Here is a 15,494-nt window from a genome sequence, read left to right as displayed (position 1 = left end):
AGGGAATTTGATCAGCCAGCCATGCTGACATTTGCTGCTCTTTGTCTGAATAGTTACATTATTCACCACTACAATACCTGAGTCCTAAAGTTTTTTATTGTACGTTTTATTATCAACAGTCCACTTTGTGATATGGGACCATGGGACCCAGACTGGGCTTAATGTAACAGAAGTGCTTGTTGTAATTCAGCAAATCTTTGTCTGAAGTGCTGGGAATTGAATTCTGCTTTTCCTGAGCTCTTCTTCTCTGGGTGCTGGAGCCGGTTTTGGTGAGCAGCTGCTTCCTCTGAGCAAGTCTGGGATTTGAGAACAAGACTGAGGCCCAGACCCGACCACTGCTGGAAACTGCACAGGGCTTCCAGATGCCACTGGAGGCCACATCCCAGAGAGGTTTTGGTGCCCAGTCCATAGGGCCACAAATGCTGCATCTTTGGCTTTCCCCAGCACTGCAAACCCCTGCAGTGGGTATCAGATTCTGATGTAGACACCACATTTTGCACCGTGTAATTTCTTCTCTTTTCCTCCCTTATTTGAACAATTTAGAGCAGGAGAACTGACATCACAGATGCCTCCTCCCCTTTAACACACCCTGCATGTTGTAAGTAATGATAATGTTTAAATCCAGGCTGTGAGTGATGGGTGGGACATAAAACCCAAGCCATAATTTAGGGGCACATTCTGTAGGGGTTTGGAGGATGAGTTCAGCCACGGTGGGGACCAGAGGGTGGAGAGTGCTGAGTGAACACAAACTGCTGAGCATCCTCTCCCATTTCCCACTTTTCCAGGCATGTGGATGCTGCAGAGCTGGCAGGGGGCACTTGCTCAGGCAGTGCTCCACACGAGTGGGTGTGTTTGGGATTGCACTGAGCTGCCAAATCTGATTGCCCTTAATTGACAGTCTGGCCCCATGAAAAAGAGGTGAAGCTCTATTTATCCCTGTCTGCTCACACATAAGCATTCCCTCAAGTCTTTTTACGTCCAACCATCCTCTGTTGAAACATGAAAAAAAAAAAACAACTATTCCTGTTTTCAAGAGCGGGGATGGAAACGGATTCACTTTTCATACTGGCAGGGTGACTGTGAATGATGTGGAATGTTCTGGTTTTTCCACATCGGCAACGCTGCTTTATCTCAGGATGCTTTTGTTCCGTTTCCAAAATAAACAGCTCTTAATACTTGCACGAGGTGTATTTGACAAGCAGGCTTTTGGGATCATCCACCATTCCTTAGGTAAGCAGTCATCCTGCTTATGTATTTACAGCTCTGTTTACATTTGTATAAACCAAGGGAAAAAATCCCTTTTTGAAACATGTCACTTCTAAACCAGAAGCCTTATGGAAAGCCCAGGTTGTTTCGTACAAATTCTGAATTTTTGGGTCAGGTGAGCCCAAAGACAGAAAAGAATAAAAGGCTGGGGTGGAGGTGCTGTTTGTTCCTGATGTGTGTTACAGCAGGATGATGCAGAGCCCAGAGCTACCTGTGGGTTCAGGTAGGCCATGGAGCATCTTGGGGCAATAAATCCAGCTCTTGGTACCGAACTCTGCCTGCAGAAGTTTCTAAATCACTGCTTGCCAGGAGCTGGGAGAGAATCCCTGCAAACAGCCCCTGTCATTGTCTGTGCCAGATGAGGATCCCCAGCTGATTGCTCTCAGGCAGCATTCTGGGCTCAAGCACCTCTAATTTGATCCTAATGGAGCTTTTGGCTGCATTTTTTTTTTATACTTTTTGTGATAGTCCAGTTGTTTTGGAAAACGGTGGTGTCTTAGGGCAGCCTTTCAATTCTTGGACCTTCTGTGCAGTTTCTATTGCTTTAAAACAAAAGTCTTTAAAAAGGAAGTTGCAGTACTCGGTGAGCACTGCTTTGAGTTGTTTCTTCATTTCTGGGAGTTGAGGGGGTTGGGATAAACTGAACCATGGGTTGAGAGGTGGAACAGGACTTTGTGAAGTTGTGAGGTTACACCAGGTCAGGCCATTGTTTTCCTCATTAATATGCACCAATATTTGCCCTGAATTCAGCACGGTGGGAGCTGTGTGTGCTTGGAGCCCCAGACACTCAGTTCAGAGCAGGAAAGAAGGGACATCCCAGCTATGGAACATCCTCAGCGTGGCTCTTCAGACACAAAAGGTACTTTTTTTTTTTAACATGGGGATGTTTTGTGGTTTTTCTCTTTACAAAATCCCTGATCATGCCTAAAGGTCCTCTTTACATGAGCAGAGTCCTCAGGAAGCTCTGAATTTCCTCAGGGTCATGGCTGAGTGGGTTCAGAGACCCCCAAGGCCTCCCCTCAAGGGTGCTTTATTTATTATTATTTGTGTGATGATGTGGAGGGTCAGGAGCTTTTAAATCCATGTTTGAGCTGTGAACAGCCCAGCACTGAGGACAGCCCCACTGCCCAGGACCCTGCTGCACACCCACCCCACTGACATCCCTGAAGATTCATCCCCAGACCTCTCTCCCTCTAATGAAAAACATTTTGTGGAGCTCTCATAACTATTTCACTTTTAGCCTTATTTTTTTTTTGTGTTTCAGATGTCTTGATCTAGGCAGCTTCCAGCTCCTTTCTTCTTCTTTTTTTATTTTCTTATTCATTTTCCCCCTTTGTGGTTTTGCAATATTAAGGATGCCCTGAAATCTTATTAACATTTTATACATTTACTTTAAAAGCATGCTTGGTGTTTCTAAGATCTCTTCTGCACTTTGACAAAAGTTCCAAAAGGAAGGAAAGTTGTATCTTTCTTTATTGGCAGGCTGTGCTCCATTTGTCAGTGACAGAATGTGAGCCTCTTGGCAAATCAGTTTTTAATATAAATACTAGATCTGACTGAAAAAATAAAAGTTGAATTTTCTGAGAACTCTCTGAAATGTCAACTTTGTTGTCATCGTAGCAAATTAGAAACAGATCATTATGAGGAAATATTCTCTGTGGCTTCTTTAAAGAATTTCTAAGTGCAAAATGTAAATTTTCTGTTCATTTTTTCCCTTAAAGTTTCATTAAAATAGATCTTGACTTTTTTTTTTAATGAAATAAGCAATTTTGAAGAAGAAATTAATTTGTTAATCAGGATACCACATAAAAATGCAAGGAAAATATCATCCAGAAAATTAGCAAAGTAATGATAATAATGCAGTTAATGCTATATTTTAAGTGGAAAAGTGTTGGGAGGGGGACAGGAATTTTTTTTTTTTTCTAAAAACTGTGTTGACATGGCTGGATCTAGAATGAATCAGAGCTGCTCTAGTTTTATACCTCCCTGTGAAAATTTCCAGTGCAATGGGAATAAAACCTTGAAAGTGGCCTGAACACCAATTGCATGGGTATTGCATCTTGCTCACTGCAGCTCGTGTTTTTCACGAGGAGATGAAAGTTGAGCTGTGAAATTGGGACGGAGGCTGGCTCCCCAAGTGCAGGGAACCCTGCTGAACATCAGGAGAGGATCAGAGCAGCAGCCAGTGCGGGGTGTTCATGTTTGGGAGCAGATCCCTTCCCAGCTCCTGCTGCCGGGGGCTGTTTGGGATTGTTTGCAGGATAACAGGGCTGGCTGTGTGTGCTTTAGCACAACGAGGACAGTGCTCCCACACCTACTCCTCATTCATTTTCCATTAGCCAGCGTTCACAGAGGCTACAGTGAGATTTTTCCATCCTGCAGTTAAAAGACATTTCTTTAGGGTTGTGCTGAGTGGGTTCAGAGACCCGCAAGGCCTCCCCTCAAGGGTGCTTTATTTATTATTATTTATGTGGTGATGTGGAAGGTCAGGAGCTTTTAAATCCATGTTTGAGCTGTGAGCAGCCCAGCACTGAGGACAGCCCCTCTGCCCAGGACACTGCTGCACACCCACCCCACTGACATCCCTGAAGATTCATCCCCAGACCTCTCTCCCTCTATTGAAAAACATTTTGTGGAGCTCTCATAACTATTTCATTTTTAGCCTTTTTTTTTTTTTGTGTGTGTTTCAGATGTCTTGATCTAGGCAGCTTCCAGCTCCTTTCTTCTTTTTTCTTGTAAAGGGACTTTGTGCCATGGAGGCAGGGACAGCTCTGGAGGTCAGCTGTGGCTGTCCCCAGCATCCTCCAACACACCCCAAACTGCTGCAGGGACCTCGCTGACATTTGGGATTTAAACAGCTGCAGTTTGGGGCTGGGAGATGCCTTTCCTGCCCAGAGTGCTGCTCCACCATCCGGGGAGGGAGGGCTGCCTGTGCCTCCCCAGTGTGTCAGTGTGAAGCCCTGCTGTGCCTCTGGTACTGCTGCTGCAGCCCCCAGGAGCTCAGACTCCAAAGCCTGCCCCTTTAACCCAGCCTCTGAAAACTAAATTATTTGGTTCTGAAGGCAGGTATTACATTTTTTTTTTTTTTTTAATTCTGCAATGACTTCATGCCTTCCAACGCTTTTTTTTTTATTTTTAATCCATGGTGGGCTTTTTTCCTCCCTTAATGTAAAGAGAAATTCAATAATGTTTGTAAAGAAAACTGGGCTGACTGGTGAAAAATCATCAAAAAACCATGGCAAAAATAGTTGTTTTATAGATTATTGAAGCTTGATGAAGTAGGCTCTGGTGAGTGATTTAAGTCATTGAATAACAAGATAGAAAGGAATGGAAAAAGCCAAAGGTAACAACCTTGATGGTAGAGTTAAATGATTTATCTGACTGCAGCTATTCGAAAGGCAAAGGTTAGTGTACTGAGCTGGTGTTGGGAATTATGGCAGGAGGCATGCAAAGCTCTTTCAAGTTGCTGAGATTTGTTTTTGTTGTACATTTGCCATTCCCTTAGCGTTAGCCCCAGTTATTTTATAAAGGCACTGCATTGACCTCTGCTGTGTGAAGTTTGCACACGTGCGAGCACCAGGAGTTTATTGAAGACAAAGAGATTGAGAAAGGAGGGCAGTGGCAAAAGTAAGGGTGAAACTGCAAATAGTAGTGATAGAACTGCAAACAGTAGTGGTGGAACTGCAAAAAATAATGGTAAAACTGCAAATAGTAATGCTAAAACTGACATTAGTAACGGTAGAACTGCAAATAGTAGTGATAAAACTGCAAATACTAGGGGTGAAACTGCAAATAATGGTGGAACTGCAATTAGTAATGGCAGAAGTGCAAATAGTAATGGTGAAACTGCAAATAATAATGGTAGAAGTTCAAATAGTAGTGGTGAAACTGCAAATAGTAGTGGTAGAAGTGCAAATAATAATGGTAGAAGTTCAAATAGTAGTGGTGAAACTGCAAATAGTAGTGGTAGAAGTGCAAATATTAATGGTAGAAGTGCAAATAGTAATGGTGAAACTGCAAATAGTAGTGATAGAACTGCAAACAGTAGTGGTGGAACTGCAAAAAATAATGGTAAAACTGCAAATAGTAATGCTACAACTGACATTAGTAACGGTAGAACTGCAAATAGTAGTGATAAAACTGCAAATACTAGGGGTGAAACTGCAAATAGTAATGGTGGAACTGCAATTAGTAATGGCAGAAGTGCAAATAGTAATGGTGAAACTGCAAATAATAATGGTAGAAGTTCAAATAGTAGTGGTAGAAGTGCAAATATTAATGGTAGAAGTGCAACTAGTAGTGGTGAAACTGCAAATAGTAGTGATAGAACTGCAAATAGTAGTGGTGGAACTGCAAAAAAGAATGGTAAAACTGCAAATAGTAATGCTAAAACTGACATTAGTAACGGTAGAACTGCAAATAGTAGTGATAAAACTGCAAATACTAGGGGTGAAACTGCAAATAGTAATGGTGGAACTGCAATTAGTAATGGCAGAAGTGCAAATAGTAATGGTGAAACTGCAAATAATAATGGTAGAAGTTCAAATAGTAGTGGTGAAACTGCAAATAGTAGTGGTAGAAGTGCAAATATTAATGGTAGAAGTGCAAATAGTAATGGTGAAACTGCAAATAATAATGGTAAAACTGCAATTATTGCTGGTAAGGTCATAGGTGGTTTTTTATACGCAGTAAAATGCTATGATCATAATTTCATGTTTTGCCAAACACGCTGCCCATCTCAGCTCTCCCAGCTGCTCTTTTTGCGTTTCTCCTTTCCTTTCTCCTCTCATTTCCCTGTCTCCTCCCTTTCTGCTCATCCCACCCTGCCAACCAGTGCAGTTCCCACTCTGTGCCTTTCCAAGCCACCGCATCTGGTTTTACTTGGCTGTCCTTGGCAGGCCCGTTCTATTGCTCAAGGGGTTGGCTCCTTCCTGGAATACCCACCCTTCTGGGGCCTTGGCTGGTGAATGTTAGTGCTCAATCTGTGTCTGCACGCTGCTGGTGGCATTCTGCAGTTGTTCTGGCTCTTGGGAGGTGAGTCTGTCGCAAGGGCAGGGGCTCTGTCTGCTCCCAGGCGCTGAGGCTGCTGCGCAGCAGGGCGCAGCAAAGTGACCTGGAAAAAGAAAAAGGAGAGCAGAACAGGCTGAGGTGTGGTGTACATAACTTTCAAAGCCATGAAACTACAGAGAAAGCTTTGAAACAGAACAGTGGAGGGAGGTGGAGGCAGGTGCTGAGTTGGGAAAGCTGCTTCTCTTTGGTTGGAGAGTGTTCCACAGGGGGCAGGACAAAGGGAGAGGGGTATAATCCTTAAAATAATGGTGAAGAAGAAAAATATTTAAGGAGGGAACTACACCACGAATGAATATAAATTGCTGAAGGGACACTCAGTTCTGCGCAATCCAGAGCAGGCTGTTTCTGTTAAAACAGTGCCTGCCTTCTGAAAATTCACAAAAGCTGGATAAAATTAATGATAAGGCAAGGAGGAGGAAGGTGTGAGACTGTCAGATTTCTTGAAATGTGTGGAGACATTGGTGTGTCTCTCATCTTGGTGGGAGCAGCAAGGAAGAGAACTGAATATAGAAACAACACAACTGAGCCTGGTGCTTCCCTAGCAAGAAATGCTGCTGCACACAGTGTATTTCTGCCCTAGCACTGATTTATCTGAGGGATAAATCAGCTTCTTTCATTATTATTTGTTGTTGATTTTTTTCATATGGCTCTCCTACTTGACTGCTATTTTCCCATAGCATTTTCCCAGCATGCCTTCAGAAATATCAGAAAATACTCACAAATGCTCCAGAAAAGTGCCAACTAAATATTCCACAAAGTGCTTGCAGAGTTTGTGCAATGTTTCCCCTGGTCCCTCCCAGCTGTTTTTGAGCATTGATCTAATATTTCCCCCGTGAGCAGTTAGCATTTTTGTGACATTAAACACAGTGGGGAGGTTGTGTTTCCATGTGTGAATGAAGTGACTGATCTGATTTTTCAGATGAAAATAAGTGGTCAGTGCTCCTCCTCACCAAAAATTGCTGCCTGAGGGCTTGGTTTCTTCTGCTCTTTTGGGGTTGTCTGTGGCTTCTCCAAAGGAAATAAGGTATTTTAGTGTTACTAGTCAGACTACCCCTAACACAGAGCATGTGACACTTTGGTTTCCTACTGACATTGGATCAGGCTCTTAATAGTCTTTAGAATATTTAAGCAGATTACCTGAGGTATTTTTCAATATACCTAAAGAGGAGGTGGCTATGCCAGCTGTCTGCAGCAGGAGGAACTGAGATTTTATGGATGTAAATGGAAGTCATACAGATCCTATCCACCTCCTGAAACACTTTGCATTCATTTCACCACAGTTCTCCTCCCTTTTCTTCCCTGCCTAAACAACATGACCCCAAGAAAGGCTGACAAAACCAAACAAGAACAAATTTTGTGCTGTTTGTTCAGTGGTAATTGGTTCATTACAGGTCAAATCCTGAATTGTAGCACTGAGATTGGGAAGCTCTGAAGCTGTTCAGGTAAAACATGTGGCTTTGGGAAGCACAATCATCATTCTGCAGACTCAAGCCTCTAATTGGACTGATAAAACCTCAGTAATGCATGAACTCCAGCAGGACAGGTGAAACCCATGTTCCAGTTTGCAAAGCTTGTTGTCTTTTGAGGAAAAAACATTTTTACACAGTATTGCAAAGTGTTCACATCCATTTATTGGCATCAATCAACTTGTGCCATTTTTACAGAGCTAATGGATGGCTCGAAAATGTTCCAGTGTGGTCTTAATGCAGCAAATTGGCTGCTTAGTAGAATACATTGGTGAAGCCCCAAATTGCTTGCCTGGTTTTTCACTTCAGCCACATAAATTGATCCATTTAGCCCTGATTTCATTGAGAAAATGTTGGCCCAGAGGATGTTAAAGGCAGAAATTGTAGCGTGGGCAGCACTTTTCTGGGTATCTTCTGCAGCCAACCCCCAGGAACAGCCAGTTTCAAGAACTAGCAGTAAAAGCTGTCATTAATGCCTTCAGCAGCAGTGGCACAGGAGTGAACACAGAGCTTGGGTTCCTCTCTCAGACCTCTCGTGGATCCTGTACCTCTGCAACAGGACCTGGATGGTCACTGTGGGTAATGGGAACACACGGAACAGTTTCTGTGTTAGTAAGAATATGTGCATAGATGTTACAAGAAAAGTTCATGCTGCAAAAGGTATGTGCTTGTAAAGCAGAGCAGCAAGAGCAAGCAGAACAGTTGATTAGCAGGGACTGAAAAATCACCACTGCTGTAGCTGAAAAGCTGTACTTACACCAAGTGGGAGCTGGGGTGCAATCCCTGGCTGTAAGTGCTGTCTGCAGACTCCTACAAAATCTGTATGAAGGAGAGTTCCTGTTGACTTGAAAAATGACTGCTAGCAATTTCTTTTTCCTGGTGATTTGCTTATTTGTTCTCAATACTGATTAATTAGAGAGCAAGACATGCTCCAAGGCTTTCTGAGCTCCTTAAATCAATCTAGAGAGACCACTGCTCCAAATAAAACTGGCTGTATAAACACACCACTGTATAAATGTTTGAGAGATGCTATTGGACTGGAACAATATGCCAGACATCACTTCTAAGATTTATTGCCTGGGAATCTGAATCAATTCTGTAGAATCTCCTCTATGGGTCAGGCCACGCTCCTCTTTAGCTGACTGGCAGCATATAGTGCAGCTTGTTCTTTTTGCTACCTCCTAAATCCTAGTGAGAATAAACCAGCCCCTGGAACCAGCAGAGTTTGTGTAAACCAGCCTTGGGTTCAGAGCCAGGAGTCCTCCCTGGGCTCGGGGGTCCTTGCACGAGCAACCCTGTGTGTCTCTGCTCTGTGCTGAGCTGTAGTGACCCATCAGAGCTCATTTTGGTCCTGCTGGGCCCAAGCCAAGGCAAGAAGCACCTTTTGAGCTGCTGACAGTGTTTGAATGGATGCTTTCTGCAGCAGTCTGTGCATTTCTGCTCCAGGGCTGATTTAGTCCAGTTTAGTTGGATGTTTGCATGTTTGACTTTTAATTTAGTCCTTGCTGAGAGAGAGATCCAGGTTGCAGATGACATTGGGATGCCTAAATAAGAAGACAAAGCGTTCTGAGCTGCCCAGGGAGATGGCAGCTGTGTGAGTTCACAGTTAGTTTTCACATTTCACAGAAAGGAGTTTACATTTAGCCCCTTCCTTAGGGAGCTGTTTGGCATCCTTGTGTAAACAGCCAGCTCTTCCTTGCCCAGAACAGCTCCTCTCCCAGTCTCAGCAGGCATCCCAACACAATCCACGGGGGCAAAACCCTTGGTGAGCAGGACCTGCAGCCCCAGGCAGCTCTGCTGGCCCTGCCTGCAGCAGCACACCTGAAAGGCTTCCCTGCCAGAGCTGCTCCAGGGTCCCTGCTGCTCCCAGGCAGAATCCCAGCTGGAACACACCTCAGCCCCTGCTGTCCCCTCCAGCCAGGGGCAGGGCTTGGCATCCCCTCCTGTGCCATCCCTTCTGGGAGCAGCTGGGGCTGCATCTCCTCCCTGCTCATTGGGAAAGCCTTGGGAGCCAAAGGACAGCTGGGGATGGCTCAGCCTTCCCCCAACTAGTTCAGCAATTCAGTTACTTAATTATTAACTGGCTAGACTTGCCCTAAGGGGGAAAAAAAACCCAACAAAAAACCCTATGACTGATTTTTTAAAATGGAAAAAAGCACGGTTGCCAGGGAACAATAGCAGCAGTTGGATGGGGGTTGCCCTCAGCTGGGGTATTTTGGTTTTTATTTTCTCCTCCTGAAGAGCAGGAGGCAGAAACCACGTGGGCTGTGGCTATCTGTGCTTGTATCTGGTTATCAGTGGTCATGTAGGACTTGTGTAAATACACACATTCTCCTTCCTGAGCTCTTTGCAGTGGGGGAGTTATTGTTATCGGGCTGAATGTCGTGTCATTGTCCAAATAAGCCGTTTGTTTGGAGTGGAAAATCTTTTAAGGCAGAGCAGTTTTCCATCTATTATTAGATCAATTGATTTCGTTAAAAAGAACACAAAGTTTTCTGGCACTCAGGCCATTTTTAAAAAGATCTTGTGGGATTCTTTAGGGTTCTTCAGTGACATGAAAATGAATTATCTGTTCCAAATCTGAGCATTTTTTTTCACTTTATCATTCAATCTACTCAACATTATTACATCTTGCAGGCCTTGCCTCTCCTCTCCTCTTGGAAACATTGCAACTTGAACTCATAAACCTTCAGCTGGGAATTGCAAAACCTCACATTACGTGTCTTGTTCATTGAGGAATTTAAAGGAACCCCTGGAGTCCTACTTGCCACGTTTTCATAATACTTAAATCTGATTTGTTGTATCATTCTCCAAAGGTTAATCAGAATAGATTTACATTGGGTGGAGGGAGGATCCAGGGATTTATCTTAAAAACATCATGCAAGTTATTTAATCTACTCAAAAGAAAGACAAAATTGTGGCTGGACATGAGCCTGATCTTTCAAATGTGGTGCCTCTCAGCTGAGTCTGGTGACAAGCTCCAGAGCTGGTGTTTAGTGATGGTTAGAGGTAGCATAAAACATCAATTTGATTTTTTTCCAGTCATTTTTAAAAATTCCCTGTCTGATGCTTAAAAAGCTCTCTCTCTCTCTCTCTCTTTTTTTTTAATACTTTCAAGCATTTTTCAGGAATTGGAAAATTTTTGGCTCATAGTTACTCTGAAGGTGATTGGCATAGCACAGGTTCATTCTGATGGTTAAACCCTAATGTGAACCTCAATGACAATGTTCTGGTGGCTTTTGTTTTCTTTTTTAATCTGAGACAAAGATCTGCCATGCTGCTGTGACCACTCCAGTCTCAGAAAGCTGCCAGCATTTCCCAGGCCAATAAAGTTAGGGAAAAGCTGGAATTGCAGGGACATTCAGGGACGTTATTTTTAAAAATAGGAAGATGCTGAATGGAATTGATCTGCAGAAGTAACTTACTGAATTCTGAGTGAACTTTCCTCACAGCAGAAAATCAAATGTATGTGGACACAGCTGTGTGCTCAGCTCTTTAGCCAGGATGGTTTGTGTCCTCATCAGCATATTAAATATGGTTATATCTATTATCTATATTACATTATGTGTGTTCTGCTGATTTCCTCTTAAGCAATGTCTAACACCAGAAGTTTAACAGAGATCTGAAAAATATAAAAGTAATTTCTAAAAGCTTCTCATTTTACCCTTCTTTGTTGCTTGGTAGCAGTATTTTCAGCCCAAATAAAACTCGAAAACCGAAAGAAGTGTGGTTTTTATTTTAAATTAGAAAATATAAAATGGTCAGACCAGAAATCATCCCAACCTCTTTGCAGAACTGTTTTCAGAATCAGTTTTCCCCAAATGCTGCAGGGGAAAAAGCCAGCCCTTGGCTCCTTCCAGTGGAAAATGTTAGTGGAGTTTGCATGGGACGTAAATTAAAGCAGGAGAGAGTCGTGGGGAAGCTGACAGCAACTGGGCCTGCTTGAAAGAAAACAAAGTGAAAGTCAGTGGGAGCCTGGCTGCCCTGGAATGCCTGCCCCAGTTGTGAACTGTGGGATCCAGATGGTTTTCCTCCTGGAACAGGGAGCACAGCACAGCCAGGACACAGCTCCCAGGGCTGCTCCTACCTGGGCAGGGAGGGTGTGCCCAAATCCCTGCTCCAGGCTGTGCCCCAAATCCCTGCTCCAGGCTGTGCCCCAAATACCTGCTCCAGGCTGGGAGGAACCCCCAAGCTGTGCCCCAAATCCCTGCTCCAGGCTGGGGAGAGCCCCCAGGGTGTGCCCCAAATCCCTGCTCCAGGCTGGGGAGAGCCCCCAGGGTGTGCCCCAAATCCCTGCTCCAGGCTGGGAGGAGCCCCCAGGGTGTGCCCCAAATCCCTGCTCCAGGCTGGGAGGAACCCCCAGGGTGTGCCCCAAATCCCTGCTCCAGGCTGTGCCCCAAATCCCTGCTCCAGGCTGGGGAGAGCCCCCAGGCTGTGCCCCAAATCCCTGCTCCAGGCTGGGGAGAGCCCCCAGGGTGTGCCCCAAATCCCTGCTCCAGGCTGTGGGGAGCTCACAGGGTGTGCCCCAAATCCCTGCTCCAGGCTCTGGGGAGGGTTTGCCCCAAATCCCTGGGGATGGCTCCAGGCTTTGGGGAGGTTTTGCCCCAACTCCTGCTCCCGGCTTGCTCCAGGCCTTGGGGAGCCCATGAGGGTTTTTCTCCTCTCCCAGAGGAGAAGCAGAGGTACCCCAGCTCTCAGGACAGGGAGGACCAGGAGGAGTGTGGCAGGGACAGCATGATGCAGTGTGTGCCCCAGACTGGGGTAGTTTAAATGTAAAAGGAGCTGAAATATTCCAGGTGAAATGCCCTGTGTTCTGCAGAAGACTGTTTCTATTCAGAGGCAACATACATTTTCCAGGTTTGCCAGTCTGATGAAGCTTATGTGGAATTAGCAGCCCAAAGGAGATGATTCAGGCTTCTCCAGGATCTGGAACTGGATGATAACCACCTTGTTTGCTCTGGGCCACCAAAGCCAGCATCACTCTGAGTGCCAAATGTCCTTGTGAGAATCCTGGAAGGACGGGGGCAGGTCCTGCCTGGGGTGTGGACAGGGGTCACTGATCCTTGCTGGCAGACTGCTTGGGCAGTAAATATTGTTTTCAGACACATGTCAAACCCCAGTGTGGGTCCTCTCCACTGACAGGGGGTGGGAGAGTGGGCTCCTAATTTTGGAGCCCTCTGAAATGTTAACAGTGCTCGTGTTGTAACTGGAGGTTAAAGAACATCTCAGAGGACTCTCTGCCCTCTGCCCCTGCCACAGTGCTGCAAGGTCATGTCTGATGCTGGAGATTCTCCATTATTTTTTCTGGGGAGTTGGTGTTAATCAGCTTTCAAGGGCAGGCTGGCATGTTAATGGAAATATCTAATGCTTTTCCTGGCTATCTCTTGCCTGCCTTCCTTCCCCCATCCATCAAGATTAACAAGAATTTATTATGTTCAGCTTCCTTTCAAGAGGTGTCATTAGAGGCACGTAACAGTTTGTAAGATTTACTTATTCACCCCAAGGATGCTGGGAAGGTGTGCACGCTCGAGGAGCACATACATAACTCGATCTGGGATGAGGGGAAGGCTTCATCTTATCAGAATTGTTCCTTAATGAGGAATAAATATCAGCCCAGGGCACCATTCTGCCCAACATCAGCGTCCCTCTAAGGCAGATGCTCTCTGGTCCTGGTGTAGCTGTGTTTGTAGAGCTTTTGAAGCAAGCTTGGTTGCCACCAGGAGGCTCAGAATACCCCCAGTGCTGCCTGTGGCACATCTTTAACTTCTCCATGATGGATCTCATCTCAAAACTTGATCCACCCCCTTCCTGGCCTGACTAATTCACACCCTGGGGGCAGATGCAGAATCCCAGAGGCTCCCCTGGTTCATTCAGGAGTGAACACAGCCCAGCAGTGGTGCTTCTGTAGACTCAGAGTGCTGCAGAGATGAGGTGCACTGCTCCATGAATCCATCAGGATCCATTTACCCACTCATCCATCACAGCCTGGCAGTCCCAGGGCACTGCTCTCCTTGCAGGTGCAGGGCAGAGTTGATCCATATGCTGCTCAACATCTGGAAGTGCCAGACAAACATACAAAATTCTCCTTTTCTTTTTTTTTTTTCCTCAGTAATGCTTGTGGGTGGGAAGGATTTGCCTCATTCATTCATTCCTTTATTCATTCATGTGATCCTACACTGGTGAGTAAGCCCAAGGAGGAAAATGCATGAAAATAACACAGATTTCAGCTGTAATTTCTGGAAATTCCTTTGAAGGGAATTAAGGAAATGGAATATAAGTAGCTGCTTCCTGGTTTCCAAAACTTTATAGAGGAGAGGAATTAATACAAGATATTGAGTTCCTCTGTTAAGGAAGTCTGCAGATGAAGTGTGGGGAGCTCATGGAGTGTTTCCTATTTCTGTGACTCAGGGAACATTCTCCTGTAACCTTGATGTCCTTCAAAGCAGGTCATGGCAGTGGGAAAACTAACTCAGGCCCTTAGTGATGCTGTTGATATTCCTGAATTTGAAAATCCATGTACCTGAATAAAAATTTGGGGAACTTAAAGAGTGTCTACGTCAGGAAGGTCGCCTGGAGCCCATATGTAAATTATTAAATACTACATTTAATGGAACCCAATATTCTTGGAACATGAAGCAGCAGCTAAATGGAAACTTTGGCTATTACCATATTCATGTTTCATGCAAAAATATTTTCAAGATCAAAGTTCTGTTATTAAAACAATGGGCATGAAAATAACAAAATTGCTTTTCATAAAACAAACATATTCTTTGTATCTGAGAGGCTTTTCACAGAAATCTGTATTTTGAAGCAGTAATACATTACAGATTTCTTTGCTGCGCTACTTTGATTCATTCATTAAAATAGTTTTGATTTTGGCATGTTGCAAAGGTCTAAATAAAAGCATTTTAGTTACATAAATACAGACTCTGTGGATTCAACAGTAATATAGTACGTTTGGAAAAGTGTCATTTATTCTGAAAATACACAAAGACCAAACCACAGACAGAATTTTCTCTACATTGTAAACATTCTCACAGTATGGGTATAAATATCCCTTTTTTGATTCATTGCATGCCAGGTCGTCAAGCAAAGAGATAGAAAAAGAAGCTGAAGAAAAGGGATTATTAATCTACTAAGATGCTTAAAGGCAGTGAAAGCCAAACAATAAAAGAGCTTACAAAGTTTTAAGTCACTGTATACAGACAGGGCCATAAAATTACAATAACAATACCAGATAAAATAATCTCATATTTACATCACTTTCATCCACAGGATCCCACAAGCTGTGGCGTGTTTAGGGATTTGTGCTGGGGGTTTGGTGTCTGGTGGGTCCTGGGCAGAGCTGGGCTGCTGTCCCAACTCAGAGGGATGTTTGGGGAAGGTTTAAGAAGGTCCTTTTCCAGTTTGCTGCATTTTCAGTCTGAAAATTTGAGCCCAGGGTACAAATTTGAGCCCAGGGTACAAATTCTTCTTCCTTCCCTAGAAAAGGTTTCCCCCTCCTTCCTTGCGAGCTCTTTGCTGCGCCAATTTCCTTCCTTTATGGTCCATTTTGTCCAATTTCCTTCCTCTGGCAGCTCAAAGTGTTACTTCTTTTCCAGGAATGGGAATGCACCAGTTGGCAATCAGGTCCTGTGCTTCCAGACGTGCATTGTCCCTCGTTTTGGTCCTGCAGGACCCAGCAGGAGGCAG

General features: G+C 44.4%; 1 long non-coding RNA gene across 2 annotated transcripts in view; it reads left to right on the top strand.

The window, feature by feature from the left end:
• The first annotated feature begins 2,026 nt into the window (after window positions 1–2,026).
• The window catches only part of LOC119706027, a 166,461-nt gene continuing 152,993 nt past the window's right edge, over window positions 2,027–15,494 (top strand). For both annotated transcript variants that reach the window (XR_005258381.1, XR_005258380.1), the window contains exon 1: window positions 2,027–2,125. This is a non-coding gene — a long non-coding RNA (uncharacterized LOC119706027). The remainder of the gene's footprint in view (window positions 2,126–15,494) is intronic.

This window comes from Motacilla alba, chromosome 12, assembly GCF_015832195.1.
Source record: "Motacilla alba alba isolate MOTALB_02 chromosome 12, Motacilla_alba_V1.0_pri, whole genome shotgun sequence".
Lineage (NCBI taxonomy): Eukaryota > Metazoa > Chordata > Aves > Passeriformes > Motacillidae > Motacilla > Motacilla alba.
The sequence above is the reverse complement of the archived record's forward strand: the minus strand, read 5'-3'. Positions and strand labels throughout refer to the sequence as shown.